The sequence below is a fragment of the Mauremys mutica genome, chromosome 1, assembly GCF_020497125.1.
Source record: "Mauremys mutica isolate MM-2020 ecotype Southern chromosome 1, ASM2049712v1, whole genome shotgun sequence".
NCBI classification, from domain to species: domain Eukaryota; kingdom Metazoa; phylum Chordata; order Testudines; family Geoemydidae; genus Mauremys; species Mauremys mutica.
In genome coordinates, this window is record NC_059072.1 from 24,970,599 (window position 1) to 24,989,649 (window position 19,051).

Genomic DNA, 19,051 nt, shown 5'->3' on the forward strand with positions numbered 1-19,051 from the left:
TACCAGAGCACAGGGTCTTAAGGTGTGGACTGAGTGACACATTGTTGCCCTACAGGTTTCAAAAAGATGTGAGATGACAGCCTGAATGAGATTTTTAGCTGTGTGGATGGACAGGAAGGGCTGCATCTTAAGAGATGTTATGCAGAAAGAATCTGTAAGACTTAGACATGGATGTCTCTAGTTCTTCACATCCAGTCAGTCAAAGATGACACCCAGGTTACAGGCCTGAGTGACAAAAAGAATGGTGGTGGTGTTCACAATGATCAAGAAAGGAGGTAACGGGGAGGGTTGGGGGTAAGATTAAGCGCTCTGTTTTAGTCATGTTGAGCTGGAGCTGATGGCAAGACATCCATGCAGGGATGTCAGACACAGACCGAGATTGTAATTTAGACAGAATTAGACAGATATGGAGTAAAGGTAGATCTGTGAATCATCCACATACAGATGGTGGTTGAATTTGTGTTTGCAGGTGAGATTACCCAGAGATCAGGGGTAGAGGGAGAAGAGAAGGACCAGAGACAGAGCCCTGGGAAACCCCCACAGAAAGCTGAAAGGGGGGGGGGAAGAGGGGATGAAGAGGATCCTCTAAAGGCAACTGAAATAGCAATTAGAAAAACAGGAAGAGAACCAGGAAAGGACAGTCCCAGAATCTAAGGGAGGCCAAGATTTTAAGAAGGAAAGTATGATTGACTTGTGTCAAAGGCAGCTGACAGTTATAGGAGGATGAGGACAGTACTGGTTCTGAGAGCTGGCTAAAAAGAGGTCATTAGAGACTTCGGCAAGAGGTCACAAAAACATTCTCTCTGGGTTGAGATTAAGTAGGAACATTAACGTAAACGAATGACTTTCTTTAAAAGATTGTGAGTGAAAACAGAGGTTTAATGAAAGGTTGTATGTAACCTTAACCACAATTTTTATACTGTCAAAGCTATCACTATACATTATAAATGACTTAAAATGTATTAGGAAATTTAGCTAATCCAATCAACTAAATCACTGAACATTCTAAGATATTTTATAATATGGCGGTATTGCATGCATTGGCCCAGTGAAAAAACCATGCAAATAAACTGCATTATTTCGCTCCCAATTTAGCGTAGCAGTTTGTCATCTTCTCAGCCAATTCTGCACTTAAAAGTTGAGTTTTCTACGACTCTATAGAGTCTTTATGTCTTTGACATGCTACAACATATATTATATGCTCTTAAGGTGTGATCTCACTCCCATTACAAACAATGGCAATATTGCCACTGAACTCAGTGGCGCAAGATCAATTTCTTAAAGCAAAGATTACAGACTTGTTTTATATTTCCATTTAACTGTGCTTTTTTACCCTTTGTATTAAATCATTCCTGTTAGTCCACCTATACTGGTTTCCATTGCTAGGTAGTCTACAATAAACCAAGCCATCATTAATATCATATTCCATTTTAAACATACACCACATATGGCTGACCTCCAATTCTGCCTTCTCACCAGTGTTTAGCTCTGTATGTTTGCTATTGATACTATAATACTCCAGAATAGAAAGTTAGCTCAGATAAAAAACTATGAAAAAAATAAGTCTACACTTATTATTTTCCCAAAATACATTCCATCAGTGTGATTTTTTAAAAATTCCCTAAAATATTAAGTACACATACTGCAGGGCAACTACATTAACATATTTTTAATATATGCCTTTCCAGATGTAATAGTTGAGTATTTCCCCACAACTGATAAAATGATCAAAACTGTGCATACAAGTAAGGTAGCTGTATGCCTAATAAATAGTCAAAAACAAAAGGCAGAAACAGTGGTTGTATTGAAGTATGCTAGATTGTTCCCCTTTCCCCCACCCCAAGTGATGATCTTGTTGGCCACCTGTCTACAGAGCCATAATACCACGAATTTTTAAGTGTGGATCTGTAGCAAGAAATTGGTATGACAAAGCTGTGGTATGTTAATGAGTGCATGCAGGAAGTAGAAAACCACTCCCAGATTAAAGTTTTTAACACATTCTATAAACAGCAATCAACTGAGCTTGTGAAGGAACTTGGGTATGAAGTGACTGAGCTGCTAACAAAAACATGCAATCTCTAAATACTGTGCCTATATTTTAAAAAAATTCTTGGGGTGATCTGAGGAATTACAGAGCAGCAAGACTCACATCTGTATTGGACAACTGGTTTAAATGCTAGTTAAAAAACAGAACAGTAAAATATCTAAAAGATCAGTATACGATAGGGTCTAACCAGCAGTTTCTTCACAGGAAACTTGTATCTCACTAATCTATTAGTATTCTTTGAACATTTCAGTGAAGTAATTAATAGAGGAGTAATGGCTGATAAAACTTATTTACACTTTCAAAAGGTTTTGGATTAGGTTCTTCTCAAGAGACTACTAAAGAAAATAAGTTGGTATGAGTGAGAGGTAGAGTATTGCCATGGGTCAGAAACTAAAAACAAGAGATAGGATTATATAAGATTGATATTCATCATGACAAAAGGGTAACAGCAGGGTACTTCAAGATTCTGTACTAGATCCAGTGTTTACTATATTTATTAATGATTTGGAAAAGGGAGCAAGTAGCAAAGCGTATAGATGACAAAGCTATGTATGTTAGTCAAGACTAAGAAGTACTGGGGATCAACTTCAGAGAATTAACCAAACTAAATGAATGGGCAACATGAAGGCCAATAGAGTTCAATGCTGATAAATACAAAGTAATGCACATGAGAAGGAAAAACTACACATGAACCTTACAAGGTTCTTAGTTAATTGCCATCAACTTAGGAAAGGAACTTTGGCTTCTTCATAGACAACTCAGTGAAGACTTCCGCTCAATGTGCAGATGTGGTCAAAAAAGCAAAACAAGACATCTGGATGTATAAGGAATGGGACAGAGAATAACTCGTAAAAATATTATAATGCCATTATATTAATCAATGATGCATCCTGTTCTTGAATACTGTGAGAATTACTGGTCACATCACCTCAAAAAGGATATTGCAGAATTAACAGGAATTCAGAGAAGGTCTCTGAGGATGATATGGGGCATGGAAAACTCTTCATGAGACTGAAAAAAAATGGGACTGTTTACCTTAGAAAGACAACAAAACAAAGGATGATAATAAAAGTATATAAAATATTGAATGGCATAGAGAAAATAAACCAGAATGAGTGATCAGTGAGTGAAATTCAAACTGTGGCAAATTCAAAACTGATTAAAAGGAAATCCTTTCACACAATGGGTAATTAGACCATGGAACACACAAATACAAAATGGGGAATAACTGGCTAGGCAGTAGGACTGCTGAAAAGGCTTGGGGGTGGGGAGGGGCAGGGTTAGAAAACCTGACCTGTGAGGAAAGGTTTAAAAAACTGGGTATGTTTAGTCTTGAGAAAAAGACTGAGGAGGAATCTTACAAGTCTTCAAATATGTTAAGGGCTGCTATAAGAGAAGACAATGATCAATTGTTCTCAATGTCCATGGAGGGTTGAACAAGAAGTAATCAGCTTAGTTTATAGGAAGGGAGATTTAGGGCTAGATAGTAAGAAAACATTTTAATTCAAAGATATATACTGTCAAAGTCATCTCTGTTCTCTACCCATATGCTTTATTCTGGACCAGGGATGAAAGTAACTTAAAGGACTTACCGGTACGCTGGAGTCCTGAGCGTGGGTTGGGGCTTCAACCAGAAGAGGCAGGACCTCAACCGGAAGAGGCTGGGCCTTTAAATCTTGATTTAAAGGGCCCAGGGATTTAAAGGGCCTGGGGCTCCAGCTGCGGGGGCAGCGGCTGGGAGCCCCAAGGCCCTTTAAATCACCCCCAGAGCTACCAGCTGTGGAGGCGGCTGGGAGCCCCGGTGCTAAGGGGCGATTTAAAGGGCCCAGGGCTCCAGCTGCCACTACTACAGGGGAGCCCCAGGCCCTTTAAATTGCTGCCCAAGCCCCGCTGCTGGAGCCCCCGGGGTAATGGCGGCAGCCAGGGGCTCTGTTGGTGATTTAAAGGGCCTTTTAAATCACCACCTGAGCCACCTCCACCACTGAGGGGCTCTGGCAGCAGGGCTCTAGTGGCAATTTAAAGGGCCCGGGGCTCCTGCCGCTGCCGGGAGCCCCAGGCCCTTTAAATTGCCGGCCTGGGGAAGCTGGTCTGGTCTGGCACACCATACTGGCAAGAGCCAGTACGGTGTGCCAGACCGGACCGGCTTACTTTCACCTCTGTTCCGGACCATTACAGATTAGAAGAACACAGGAGCACCACAGTGTACCTATGAGAGAAAGCACCTCGTGTTAAATGATCTCCTCTTAACAATGCTTCCTTTGAAGTTATGTTCAGCTGCCCTCTATGGGGCAGATGTTCACAATAAGATGAGGTCTTGGTGAATGACAAAAGAATCTCAAAGGACTTTGTTTTCTTTTAACTAATGGCTGCAAGGCTAAAATGAAATTATCAGCTATGTTATCTCAGAAGTGAATCTGTACACCATACACATGTGCACTGAGCTTCCCCATAGAAATTCAAGTACTTGTGCTCATCTCTGGTGTTCCTATGTGAGAAATTCACAAGAATCCATGTTCTTGCAAATTTCAGAAGCTTACAGAAAAATAGAGGATGGTGCTAAAAACATGTTGGTGCTTAAAACTAGGTTTGGCACAATGATTTTTATTTTCTATATTTTATTTTATATAAGAACCTGAAGGAGAGACTGAAGGTTTGGGTGCAGTGACTGACTCTGGTTCTGAAATAGGAGATCCTTGATGAGAGGTAACATTACTGGAGGGCTGATGGAGACTCAATGCAGTATTGTCTTGGCCAAGATGAAGCTATTAAAATCAATGTTGCTTTATCTTGTCTTAGCTTCCTGATTACCCTGGGGTTGAGAGAAAGTGGAGAGAATGTATAGAAGTAGCCAACCAGACCATGGGAGAAAATGGAGACTGTGACTGAACCAGCCTGTGGACTTGCCCATGAGCAGAACTTCCTGAATTTGTTGTTGAAATCTGTCATGATCAATCTACTAACGGGGTTCTCCACTGCTGAAAGATCAGAAGAAGGAGTGAGTATGTCCTTTTCCGATGGACCACTCATGATGGTGCACGTGACTCCCTCAGCAGGTTTTACCATTGGTGTTTTTCTCTCCCAGAAGATAGGAGATACACAATTCCTGATCCATATGTTCCAAAGATGGAAAGCTTCCTGACATAACCAATTGGATCTCACACACAGCACTACCCAATTCCTGAGGGTGGGCATAAACATCTCACTTGCTCAGCAAATCACCTGCAGCTCCAGCACATTTGTGTGTAGAGACACTTCTTGGCATGACCAACGAGCTTATGCCTTCAGTGTGTTAAAATGGGCACCCAAATCTGTCCTGGACATGTGTGTTACTAATGTCATGGTCAGTTCTGGGTCTAGAAAAGCAACCCCCACTGAAAACACTGCATGGTTGTAACCACCAGTCTAAGGATCTAAACACTCATGCAGGTGCGCAAAAAAACATTCTGCAAGGGACAAGCAGGCAAAAGGACAGTGTGCTGCCTTCCTGGACCCAAGACACGAGACCTCACTCTAAGATTGGAAAAACTTCTAAAGTCGACGGGCAAGGATCCATTGGTGATGGTTCATATCACCACTACAGACATTTCATTGCAGGATATCTCACAGATAATAGATGACCTCAGGGAACTTGGAAACATATTAAAGAAGAATGTCCAATGATCTTCTCCGAGATCCGTCCTCTGTCACAAGCATAGGAAGGCAGAAGATTCTGGAAACGAACTGCTGGCTAAATAAGTGGAGGAGGATTTTGGTTTTATGGAGCATTGGTCCTCCTCCTACAGGGAAAGAGCTGTATAATTTGGATGGCCTCCACCTCAGTAGAAGGGGAAACAAGCTCTCAGGGACAGGCTGGCCTGAGTAGTCAGGAGGACATTAAACTAATAGCAAAAAGGAGAGGGTAAAAAAAATTGTCAGAGAATAGCCTAGAGCCCTCAAATGGCAGATTTTCAATTGAGTTTTGCAGTTCTTTAGGAATTCCTGATGCCTAGAGCGAGGAGGAACATCTTACATCAATTCCAAAGGCCATGGATCATGCAGCCATATCTACAGCATCAACTGCTGCCTGTAGTAAAATCCTTGCCACAAGGTGTCCTTCAGAGACTAAAGCCATAAATTGTTCTCTATAGTCTTCCAGCAGTTTGTCCACAAATTTAGCAATTGCAGAGAAATTAAAATTATACTTGGGCAATAGAGCTTGATAATTTGTTACCATCATTTGATGTGGAATAAACCTGTCTGTTATGCTCCTTGTCTTTAGGAACAAATTTAGGGTGTGACTGGCACAAGTGTTCATTTGCTGCTGTGATCACCAATGAACTGGGAGTGGGATGAGTGAAGAAGTAATCCAAGTCCTTCTGGGGAAACTTGATATCTATTCACTCTCTTGGTAGTCAATGGTATGGTCTGCCAGAGTTTGAGAGCTCCACAAAAGGCTCATTAATTGGAAGGTTTCAGAGTAGCAGCCGTGTTAGTCTGTATCCGCAAAAAGAACAGGAGTACTTGTGGCACCTTAGAGACTAACAAATTTATTTCAGCATGAGCTTTCGTGGGCTACAGCTCACTTCTTCGGATGCATAGAATGGAACACACAGACAGGAGATATTTAAACATACAGAGAACATGAAAAGGTGGAAGTATGCATACCAACAGGAAGAGTCTAATCAATTGAGATGAGCTATATCAGCAGGAGAAAAAAAAAACTTTTGAAGTGATAATTAAGATGACCCATAGAAGGTGTGAGGAGAACTTAACATAGGGAAATAGATTCAATTAGTGTAATGACCCAACTATTCCCAGTCTCTGTTTAAGCCTGAGTTAATTGTACCTAATTTGCATATTAATTCGAGTTCAGCGGTCTCTCTTTGGAGTCTGTTTTTGAAGTTTTTTTGTTGCAAAATTGCCATCTTCAAGTCTGTCACTGAGTGGTTAGAGAGGTTGAAGTGTTCTCCCACTGGTTTTTAAATGTTATGATTCCTGATGTCAGATTTGTGTCCATTTATTCTTTTGCATAGAGACTGTCCGGTTTGGCCAATGTACATTGCAGTGGGGCATTGCTGGCACATGATGGCATATATCACGTTGGTAGATGTGCAGGTGAACGAGCTCCTGATGGCATGGCTGATGTGATTAGGTCCTATGATGGTGTCACTTGACTAGATATGTGGACAGAGCTGGCATCGGGCTTTGTTGCAAGGATAGGTTCCTGGGTTAGTGTTTATGTTGTATGGTGTGCGGTTGCTGGTGAGTATTGGCTTCAGATTGGGAGGCTGTCTATAAGCGAGGACTGGCCTGTCTCCCAAGATCTGTGAGAGTGAGGGATCATCTTTAAGGATAGGTTGTAGATCTTTGATGATGCGCTGGAGAGCTTTTAGTTGGGGGCTGTAGGTGATGGCTAGTGGCGTTCTGTTATTTTGACTTGAAAGTGGCAATTTTGCAACAAAAACAACTTCAAAAACAGACTCCAAAGAGAGACCGCTGAACTCGAATTAATATGCAAATTAGATACAATTAACTCAGGCTTAATCAGAGACTGGGAATGGTTGGGTCATTACACTAATTGAATCTATTTCCCTATGTTAAGTTCTCCTCACACCTTCTATGGGTCATCTTAATTATCACTTCAAAAGTTTTTTTTTTCTCCTGCTGATATAGCTCATCTCAATTGATTAGACTCTTCCTGTTGGTATGCATACTTCCACTTTTTCATGTTCTCTGTATGTTTAAATATCTCCTGTCTGTGTGTTCCATTCTATGCATCCGAAGAAGTGAGCTGTAGCTCACGAAAGCTCATGCTGAAATAAATTTGTTAAACTCTGAGGTGCCACAAGTACTCCTGTTCTTTTTATTAATTGGAAGGGCACCCCTTCTTGGAGCTGGGATCTGTAAAATGTCAAGGATGGTTTGCTGATTCTCTAACAAGTTCTACCCGAATTCCCTGAGAATTGGCCACTTGTCTCATCAAATCCTGGAACACCTTGTAATTTTCTGGGTGAGGAGAGAGACTCAGGCATGAACATATCAGCCGCAGACAATGACAAAATATGGAGTAATATCTATGTGTTCCTCCATTATTTCTCCTTTCTCAAGAAAGGTGCAACCTGGATAGGGGAAGGACTGGTTAAGGAACTGGTTCAAGGGCTTCTCAAGGTTGAGAAGGAACTCTTTTTTTTAGCATGAGACACTGACAAGCATCCAAATTCTCTTTTACCAGCCATAACCAGCAAGACCTGGGTCACTCATGGAGAAGGACACCATATAGTAGATTCCTTATAAGACCACCATTCCCTAGGTACCAAGTCCCTGTTGTGATGCCAGTACGCTGATGTAGATGTGTGTGAAGGTGACACTTGGCCCATTGAGGTTGAAGGAAGCATCAGTAAAGGAGACCCCGTATAATCAATACATGGTATAGGATAAGGTGGTCAAAATGCTGAGGATATAATCAGTGCCAACTGTACCAGGGGAGCTGCTGGTGCCAACAGAATCAGCCTAAGAGCGACAACATCAACGGTTCCAACGGTGCCGGCCATGTTAGCAGAGTAGACTGCATCAGCAGTGTTAGCCTCACTGGTAGTGCTGATTGCACAGACCATGTTGATTGTACGGAAATTTTCGGTAGCAGTGCCTGGTTGGGCCGCACATGCGCAGTAGTCGTTTCATGGCGCTGCAGGAGTCTCATTCAGCGCACGCACAGCCAGACCCTCTCAGTTCCTTCCTCTACTGTAGAGTCCTAGAAGAGAACACCAAAGTAGAGAGGAGGAGGCTGGGTAGTGGAGCACCCCCAGGGACACACATCTTGAAGAACCTTAGCCACAGCACAAGGTAAGTAGCCCTCTCTTCTTCTTCGGGTGCTGTCCCTATGGGTGCTCCACTTCAGATGAATATACAGCAGTACTCCTTACGGTTGGGAGGGGACTTTGGAGTTATGTGCATAGTAGAAGTGCAAAGGACCATAAGGCCTAGTATGGCATCCACTCTGGAGTCCTGTGTAATGGCATAGTGATTGACAGAAGTATGTTCTTACACCCACGTGGCAGCTCTATAAACTTCCGAAATGGGTACATTATGCAGAAATGCCACAGAAATTGCCATAGCCCAAGTAGAATGGAATCTAAGCCCCGTTGGGGCTTCTAACTTATGCGTGTGGTAGCATAAGAGAATGCAGTTCGATATCCACTTAGAAAGCTGCTGTTTGGATATTGTAGCACCTTTGGATCATTCAGTAGTTGAGACAAACCACCTTGTGGATTTACCGAAAGGTTTCATTCTGTCTAGATAGAAGGCTATAGCCCTTTGGACATCCAAGGTGTGAAATGCTGCTTCCTGGGTGGTTTTGTGCAGTTTAGGGTAAAATGTAGGAAGATTAATAGGTTGGTGATGGGGAAGGTTGATGCCACTTCGGGGAGGAATTTCGGATGAGGTCGCAGCGTGACCTTGTCCTTGGAAAAGGTTGTGTAGGGTGGGTTGGCCATTAGTGCACTAATCTTTCTAACCCTTCTAGCAGATGTGATAACCACCAGGAATGTTACCTTCTTAGACATGTGTAGTAATGAGCAGGTAGCCAGTAACTCAAAGAGGGGTCTCATTAGTCCCCTGAGCACTAAGTTCAGATCCCATGTAGGCATGGGTGAATGTACTTCAGGGTGAAGATTCTGGAGGCCAGCCAGAAAGCATTTTATAGTCAGATGTGTATATGTTGAGAATATGTTGATCTTGTCATTGAAGGTGTTAATTGCCATGAGGTGTACCTTCATAGAGCTTAATGACAGTCCTGAGTTCTTCAGCTCTAAAGGGTACTCTAGCACCATTGGTAGTGGCATGGTGCAGGGAGCAAGCTGTTTGGTTAGACTCCATGTGGAAAAACATTTCCATTTTTGCAGGTAAGTACTGCACATGGATTCATGTCTGCTGTTCAACAACACGTGTTTGACTTGTTCCGAACAGGTTAACTTGTGTGAATGGAACCATGGAAAAACCATGCTTTCAGATGGAGTTTCTCCAGTTGTGGAAGGAGGATCTGGCGATTGGCCTATGACAGGAGGTCTGGTCTCATTGGAAGAGCCCACGGAGAATGAACAGACAAACGCAGCAGGTAAGGGTACCAGGTCTGTCTGGGGCACGCTCAGGCAATCATGATCATCTTGGCCATGTCGTCCTGTATCTTGCATAGGACCGTCTATCAGTGGGATTGGCAGGAACGTACACAAGTGTCTTGTCCCACTGGATTAGGAAAGCATCCCCTAGAGATCAGGGACCGAGTCCTGCCCTGGAAGAGAACAGAGGACGTTTGTGGTTCTGCACTGTGGCGAGTAAGTCGATGGATGGAAACCCCCACTGATGGAATATCTGTTGTAAGACTGTAGGGTTCAATTCTCATTTGTGCTTCTGTGAGGACCTTCTGCTTAGTCTGTCAGCAGTGGTGTTTTGGCATCCTGGAAGGTAAGAAGCTGAAATGTCAATGTGGTGTTGGATACACCAATCCAATAGTCTCATGGCTTCGGTGCATAGGGAGTGGGATCAGGCTCCCTTTGTCTGTTGATGTAGAACATGCACGTGACATTGTCAGTCATCACACAAGTTGATTCATTCTTTATGAATGGTAGAAAGTGGAGACAAGCATTCCTTACTGCTCTGAGTTTTAGCAAGTTTATGTGAAGGCATGTCTCTGATGGAGACCACCTGCCTTGTACTGTGAGTTGGTCCAGGTATGCCTTCAGCCTAGCAAGGAGGCATCTGCTATGATCATGACTGAAGGTGGTCTGTGGTGAAAAGGGACTCCTACACAAAGATTTTCGGGCCTTGTCCACAACTGTAGAGATGTTAGAACTTCAAGAGGTGGTGTTACCATCATACTGAGGCTGTGTTTGGTGGGTCTGTATACTGAACTCAGCCAGCCCTGGAGACACCGAATGCATAACCTGGCATGTTTTACCACAAATGTGGTGGCGGCCATGTACTTGCCTCAGTTCATGGGCAGATGTAGACAGTGTTTGATGGCCAGGAATCTGGCATGAGGTAGACACACACTGGCTTGAATTGAGTCTAGGTTAGCTCCAATAAAGTCTAGTTGTGTGGGTACCGATGTTGACTTCTGGATGTTCAGTTGCAACCCCAGTTTTTGAAGAGGTTGATGGTCAGTCGTGTGATTGTTTTGGTCTGTGTACATGTGACCTTTGAGAAGGCAATCATCTAGGTATGGGAAAAGTACGATCCCTTGTTTGCACAGGTGAGCTGCGACTACTGCAAAGGTATTGGAGAACACGCTTGGTGCAGTAGATAGTCCAAACAGGAGCACTCTGTATTGGAAATGGTCGTGTCCCACTGTGCATTGGAGGAATAGTCTGTGAGATGGATGTACTGTAATGTGGAAATATGCATCAAAAATATGCTCAGTGGTTTGAGCATTGGCCTGCTAAACCCAGGGTTGTGAGTTCAATCCTTGAAGGGGCCATTTAGGGAACTTGGGTAAAAATCTGTCTGGGGATTGGTCCTGCTTTGAGCAGGGGGGGTTGGACTAGATGACCTCCTGAGGTCCCTTCCAACCCTGATATCCTATGGTTCTATCTTGTAGGTCAAGGGCCAAAAACTAGTCCCCCTGTTCCAGCGCTGGGATTATTGTGCCTAAAGTGACCATCTTGAATTTTTGGGAGCATACAGATTTGTTGAGTTTTTGTAGGTCTAGTATCAGGTGCCATCCACCACTTTTCTTCTGGGTCAAGAAATAGTATGAATAAAAACCTTTCCTCTCTGTATTGTGTTGATACTGGTTCCACAGCACCTAGATATCTACTTCCAGTCTTAAGAGGTGCTCGTGACACAGGTCCCTGAGGAGGGATGGGGAGGAAGGTAAGGTGGAGGGCAAGTAAAAGGGATGGAATAGCCCGACCGTATTATTTCTAAGACCCAATGGTCTTGGGTAATGCGCTCCCATGCCTGGCGGTGGTGCAGGCAGTGACCAAATGGGAAGGTAAGGGCTGGTGTCAAGAGGAGGTCATTCAGACCCTTGACCAGACCTCCAAAATCGTGGTTTGTTCCCTGAAGGTTGAGACACCGCTGGCTGTAGTTGTGTCTGTCAGCATAAAGGTGGCCTATTTTTGTGTCTGCCCACCTTGTACAGTCCAGATTGAATGCAAGTATATTGAGTATCCCTGGTTCATTGGTAGAGTTGGTACCGCTTCCTTTCATGGGGCAGTGTATAGATCAGGGGTCTCAAACTCAAATGACCCCGAGGGCCGCATGAGGACTAGTGCATTGGCCCGAGGGCCGCATCACTGACACGCCCCCTTGCTGCCCCTGGCCCCACCCCCAATCCACCCCTTCCATGAGGCCCCGCCCCTGCCCTGTCTCTTCTCCACCTCCTCCCCTAAGCGCGCGGCTCCCCGCTCCTCCCCCCTCCCTCCTGGAAAGTGCTAAGCGCCACCAACAGCTGTTTGGTGGCTTGGCGGCAGGGCACTTAGGCGGCGGGTCCCGGAACAGAAGGGGCCCCCCACCGCCGAAGACCGGGCTGCGCTTCGGCGGCGGCGGGTCCCTCTTTTCCCCACCCCGGCCGGTCCCGCTTCCCTCCCCCACCCCCCGGCCCGGCCCCGGCGGGTCTCGCTTCCCTTCCCCCACCCCCGGCCCGGCGAGTCTCGCTTCCCTTCCCCCACCTCCCGGCCCGGCCCCGGCGGGTCTCGCTTCCCTCCCCCACCCCCCGGCCCGGCCGGTCTCGCTTCCCTTCCCCCCCCCCCACGGCCCGGCCCCGGCCCCGGCCGCTCCCCCCCCCCTTACCCGAGCGCGTCTCCGGCGAGGCCTGAGCTTCATCCCGCTCAGAGCCGCGTGGTGAGGGGGCGGGGCTGTGAGCTCCACGCCGAGCGCAGCGCTCAGCCCAGAGCTCCCAGCCCCGCCCCCTCCCCACGCGGCTCGGATCGGGGCGGGGCTCAGGCGCTCGGACGGAGACGCGCTCGGGTAAGGCGGGGGGGGTAAGGGGGGGGAAAGGCTCCAGGAGAGGGGCGGAGGCGGGAGCCTCCGCTTTTCTCTTGGGGGCCCCTGCGGAGCCCGGGGCCCGGGGCAAATTACCCCCTTTGCCCCCCCCTCTGGGCGGCCCTGGGGAGCTCCGCGGGCCGCAGGGAAGAGCTCCGCATGCGGCCCGCGGGCCGCATGTTTGAGACCCCTGGTATAGATACTGAGCGTATGAAGAGTCACGCAAGAGTCCTTCATGGTGTGAAGAACTTCATCGGTTTCGGCCAAAAAAAGTTTGTCCTTGTTGAAAGGTAAGTCCTCTACCTTTACTTGTAGCTCTTTCAGTATGCCGGATGACAATAGCCAGGAGGCTCTGCGCATCATTATAGCTGTGGCAATGGTACAGGCCACATTATCGGCAACATCCAGGGAGGCCTCTAGGGCCATCCTTGTGACCAGCTGTCTCTCAATAAGCACAGATTTGAATTGTGCTCTCCTGTCTTCAGGGATCTCAGTGGTAAACTCGAAGAGTTTTCCATAATTATCTAAATCATATTTAGCCACAAGAGCACTGTAGTTGGCAATCCAGAATTACAATGTCGAGGTGGTGTAGACCTTGCAGCCCAAAAGGTCCAGTTGCTTATGGTCTTTGCCCTGTGGTGTAGATCAGTGTTGAGTTTGTTTGGTCCTGTGGTTAGCAGCTTAAACCACTAAAGAATTCAGTTGTGGATGGGCAAACAGGAAGTTAATTTCTTTGGCTAGCACATATTTTCGGTCCGCTCTTTTGCATGTTTGGGGGGGGGGGGGGAATGGTGACTGGGGTCTGCCACACCATGGTGACTGGGGTCTGCCAGGTCTAGAATAGCATCATTTATGAGTAAGGCTATTTGAGGAAGAAGACGGTTGCAAGATTTTTAACAGTTTATGTTGATTTTCTTGGACTTCAAGGGGGATGTCCTGGCTAACTGCTATACATTTGAATAACTCCTGGTATTGTTTAAAGTCATCAGCCAGGGTGGGTGGAGGTGGCATTACGGCTTCATCAGGAGAAAAATTATGTTCAGGGGATACTTCCTCAGGAGCGGGTTCTTCCTCTGGTTCCTCTGCTATCTCCTCTGTGGTTGGTTCAGACCTAGTTGGAGAGCACTTAGGAGAAGGTTTCGGGGTGTCCTCTGATTCAGGTTGAAGTGATTTTTCCATTAGGATAATTTTTTGAGGTGGAGATCCTGGTCGCTCTCACCTTCAAGTTGCTACAGTGGACACACTTGGATGGTACATGCATCTCTGAGGCATCTTACACAGAGAGTGTGCCCATCAGAGCACAGCATAGCTTCTTTACAAGAGACACAATTTTTTTAAACCAGAGAAGCCTGGCATGATCAAAGTCCCAGGTGGACCGAGAACTTTTTGAGGTTCGTGCTCCACAGGAAGCAGGGAACTGGGGAACACAGGAAAAAAAATATGTAAATTTTTTTATACAACACTAACTACTCATCTAAGGAAAGTTAAACTGAAGCTAACAATTAACTATTTTGCCATCTCCAGGGGTAGAAGCTGACGCACTACCCCGAGCTCCGTCTTCAGTCGAGGACGGTTGAGAAAGAACTAAGGGGGTCTGGCTGTGTGCTGAACGAGACTCCAACGGCACCGCAAGACAGCTATTGTACATGCATGGCCCAACCAGGCACTGCTACCAAAAATATCCAATTAACAGCGCCGAGACACAATATCACCTGAAGTAGAGCACCCACAGGGCCACACATCTTGAAGAACCTCAGTTACTGCACAAGATAAGTAACCCTTTCTTGCACTGACGGTGCAGACCATATTGATGTTGCTGGTTGTCACAGCAGTGCTGAGCAACATGACTGCACTGAAGGTGCTAAGTGTTCTGATTGCATAGAATAAACAATAATGTTGTTAGCTTTGGATGTACTGGCAGAGCCAATAGTCCTGAAAAAGCTGAAGACTGAAGAGTCCAGTAGAGGGAGACATCAAATCTCTTCCAAGACAAAGATCTGAGGAGTTAAAGGCACCAAGAGAGGTGGGGACTCTAGTCAAAGAGCTTAGTATATCGGTAATGCCAAAATAGGGTGTTTTTCATTACTCCAGAGTGGGACAGGTGAAGACACCAGACTTCATGGTCCCAGAGCCAACAGCACTGCCTCAGACAGAGCCAACGTGCTCTTGTGCTTTTGATGTGCTGAACCAGTTCCAGAAGACTTACTGTACAATTTCTTTAGTGATGTAAAGTATCAGAGGGGTAGCCATGTTAGTCTGGTTCTGTAGAAGCAGCAAAGAATCCTGTGGCACCTTATAGACTAACAGACGTTTTGCAGCATTAGTCTGTTAGTCTATAAGTTGCCACAGGATTCTTTGCTGCTTCTTTAGTGATGTAGATTTCTGAATGCTTCTCAGGATGAGAACACTTAGATGACAACAGAAGAAGATGAAGATCAATGTTTCTCATCCAACTTCTGCTTAAAGTCTTGTGCTAGACGAGGGGCACTCCTGATACAGAATCTGTCGGTTCAAAGTTAGGGGTCCAGTTCTGATACTGGACACACAGGTCTCATTGTGTCCATTAGATGGACCTTGGAACAATAGTCTGTCTGCTTTTTCATTGTAGTGGACAAGGATGCACAAATTGGCCATTTGTCCCTCATATGCCCTTCCCCTAAGCAGAATAAACATCTTTCTTGTCTATTCGGGACAGGGAACACAGCCCTGCATGTAGCACATAATTATGAAGAAATCCTTGGGTTTCAAACCAACCCCTGGGATTTACTTTAGATTTAAACTAGCTAACTTAACACTAATTAAACTAACCCTAGTATAAACAACTATTTACAAAAAGATTTTAAAAAAGCTGGCTGAACTGCAAAACTATGGGAAGCTCAGACTCTTGCCACTGGCCATGAGAAGGAAATGAGAGGATGGTGGTAGACACGCCCACTTTGCAGCCTTGGCTGGGCTCATGCACCATCTAGACATACTGCAGACAAGAATCTCACTTCAGTGCACTAGACTCGCACAGACCTAAAGTGGAATCTAATGTGCACAAATACTTGAAGAACCATTATAACACAAATCGTCAACATCACATGTCAAAATATACAAAGTAAATATCCTTAAATCAAACTCTAATAAGTTCTCAAATAGCATTTTTCTTACTTTGCCTACCTGCTAATTTTGATTATTATAGATGGATATATTTTTAGCTGGTTTGTGTGTGAGGTGAAATCATAGTTTACCAACATTTACTGATAAAAAAAATCTAATTCTCCTAAACCTATTTAGAATACATTCCACTCTCAGGAATGAAGAAAGAAGGAGTGGCCATTGCTTTCCAGTGACCCCTGCCAGTCAGTACAGGAATAACATTGTTTGGCTCCAAGAGCTTGCTCCACCCTGCTGGCTGTGTAGGAATAAGCTCTCTTGCTCCATTAAAATGAACGAGGGCTCTTAATTCAACTACAGTATATATGCCCGAGATCATTAGTATTTCCTTGTTTCCCCATGCATTTGTGAACTTATTGAAACATTTCAACTATTCTAGCACTGGGCCTTTTTCTAAAGTAGAAATAGCTTATAATGTTACATTACTGGAATAACTTTTTTAAAAGTTATGTACGGTATAATTCATCTTTCCTACAAACCCACATTGAGTAAGTCTTTCATGAATTCAAAGTTGTTGCTCAGATGATTCAAACTCACATTTTATTAGTAGTAACGTTTATATTTAGAGTAATAAATATGTTGGTACCAACACACTACAACAGAAACCCTAATTACATGGAAATTCCATTTCAAATATGAATCAGGATCTTAAAATGTATCATTTCCAAACAGTATCCTTTGTTTTCCCTTTTAGCACGGAAAATAGTTTGCAAAGACTGTATAGGAGCTATAGAAATAAACCAAAACTTAAAACTAAAATAAAATGTTTTATATCTTACACACATCCGTTCCTGAACACTTTACAGAAACAAAAATGAAGTGTTGAGAAAAGCTACAAATTAAGCAGCAAAACAAGGCAGTTCACTAGAGCCCACCAAAGCTGCAGAAAAAGTCAAAGGCATACAGCTCCTCGCAAAGAGAGACACATATATACAGCAAACACAAAAACAGCAAACACAGAGCATTAATAAATTGTAATATTAATAAATTGTAAATTGTAATGAGGATATAACCTACCATTTGGTAATTGCACTAAATGTAGCTAAAAATGGTGGCCTTTCACATACTGGGATTAACAGATATCAGTAAGAGATGCCCTAGTTGAAACAAAAGATGCAGCCATCTGGTTTCTCGAATCAACATAAAGTAATAAATTGGGGAGATTACTGAGGACACATTCTAAACCATGTAGTTGTATCACTCTTAGGAGAGCGGAGTCCCAAAAAAGCTATGCCATGTCAAAATAACACTAACACTTAACATTATCTTCAACCATTTTTTAATCAAAAGGACCTCAGAACACTTTACAAACATTAATTAAACCTCACAATGCTCTTCGGAGGTAAATCATATCACAGATGAGTATCTAACGATCAGAGAGATTAAGCGATTTACCCAAGGTCACATAGCAAGATGCTGGCAGAGCTTGGAATAATAATCAGAATTCTCAACTCCCCATTATTTTTCAAGCACCCAAAAATATACTAGGCAGCGGATAAAACAAATGAAAAGAGAGTCTTTAGTCTAAAGAGCAGACTAAAGTGTACAAAATGTAGTAAGTGAGGGTCATAGACAAAGCTTGTTTTACCTGTTAGCTATTTCCCCTCCACTTCTCTCAGAAGAGAGGTCAGAAGGAGTTTTAGAGAGAACTTCTAAAGTGGCCTGGCAAACAGTTTCTGAGAGGAAGATCCAAGCATAAGGGCAGCTTGGAATAGAGGGGCTGTCAGTGTTGAGGTGGGGAAGATGCAGAAGTGGGGATGCAAAAAAAACCCACAAGCAAGTGAGTGGAAGGGATGCAATGTATGAAGGTGAGAATATGAAAGGAGACGAGGTCAGAGATGAAAGCAGGGATTGCATGATACAGGGCCTTGAAGGCAAGAAAAAAAGAGTCAATGTGATTCCCATCATCTGCTCCACCTAGTGAGCCAAATTCATCCTCTCCCAAGAAAATGAGGGTTATTCACAGCAGCTCCAAAATTAGGCTTTTCACATAGCACCCATGAATAAGGAACCATTAGTTCAGGGCTTGAAAAATATCAGAATACGCCTATTAGCCTGAAGGCTAAACCAACTATAGCCCAATAAAAAGGACCAGTGAGCTCCAATGACAACAGCTCCAGCCCCTCAGTCCCCCTCCCTACCCGCGGGCCGCCAGCCCCTGTTCCCCTCCCTCCCCCCGGCTACCAGCCCCTCAGTCCTCCTCCCTCCCCCCGGCTACCAGCCCCTCAGTCCCCTCTTTCCTCCCCCATTCCTTCCTCGTGTGTGGAAGCTGCTCTACCCCCCGCCGCTCATCCTCTTCCCTTCCCCTACCCCACAGAGCCTAAGCCCCCTCCCCGCATACTATCGCCTTATCCCTTCCCCAGTATGCGTAGGAGCCAGAGCCAGCCTGGCGCCCCCCACCCACACGGGGTGCGTAGCCTGCCCCCTCTCCTCCCGTGTGTAAGGAGGTTTTTCCTCTGCTCCCGACCCCCGTAACCGTTGGGATTCGAACCTTACCGGTTACCCGGCGCCGCGATGAGGCGGCAGCGGGGAGAGCGCGCGCCGCAGACAACAGCAGCTGTGCGGGGGTAACGAAAGGCAACAGCTGTAGGGAAGCGCGAGCTCGAGAATGAGGCAGAGCCGCGACGGCAGCAACAGCGCGCGGCCGGGATAGAGAGGCGGGAACAATGCGCGTGCAAGATAGAAGGGAGGGAAAAGGGGTGGTGCTTCAAACGACGCTCCGCCCTAGCCCGAGGAAAGACATACGGAGCTTCGTCATCACGTCACTTACCATCTTCCGTAAGATTTAAGTGGGCTCCCTCCCATTAGACTACATGAAGAGGGGCGGGCGCTATATTTGATGGATGGCTACTTTATCCAATGGGAGAGGAGGTGAGGCGGGATTAC

General features: G+C 45.1%; 1 protein-coding gene across 5 annotated transcripts in view; it reads right to left on the minus strand.

The window, feature by feature from the left end:
• Nucleotides 1-18,969, minus strand: part of PHTF2 (putative homeodomain transcription factor 2) — a 172,578-nt gene extending 153,609 nt beyond the window's left edge. For 2 of the 5 annotated variants that reach the window (XM_045029597.1, XM_045029629.1), the window contains exon 1: nucleotides 18,662-18,900. The gene's annotated coding sequence lies outside the window, so the exon portion shown is untranslated. Of the gene's footprint in view, nucleotides 1-17,182; nucleotides 17,263-17,753; nucleotides 18,270-18,565; nucleotides 18,599-18,661; nucleotides 18,901-18,935 lie in introns of those variants that run through there. The other 3 variants (XM_045029616.1, XM_045029606.1, XM_045029620.1) reach the window with 3 other exon arrangements.
• Between the last annotated feature and the right edge of the window lie 82 nt (nucleotides 18,970-19,051).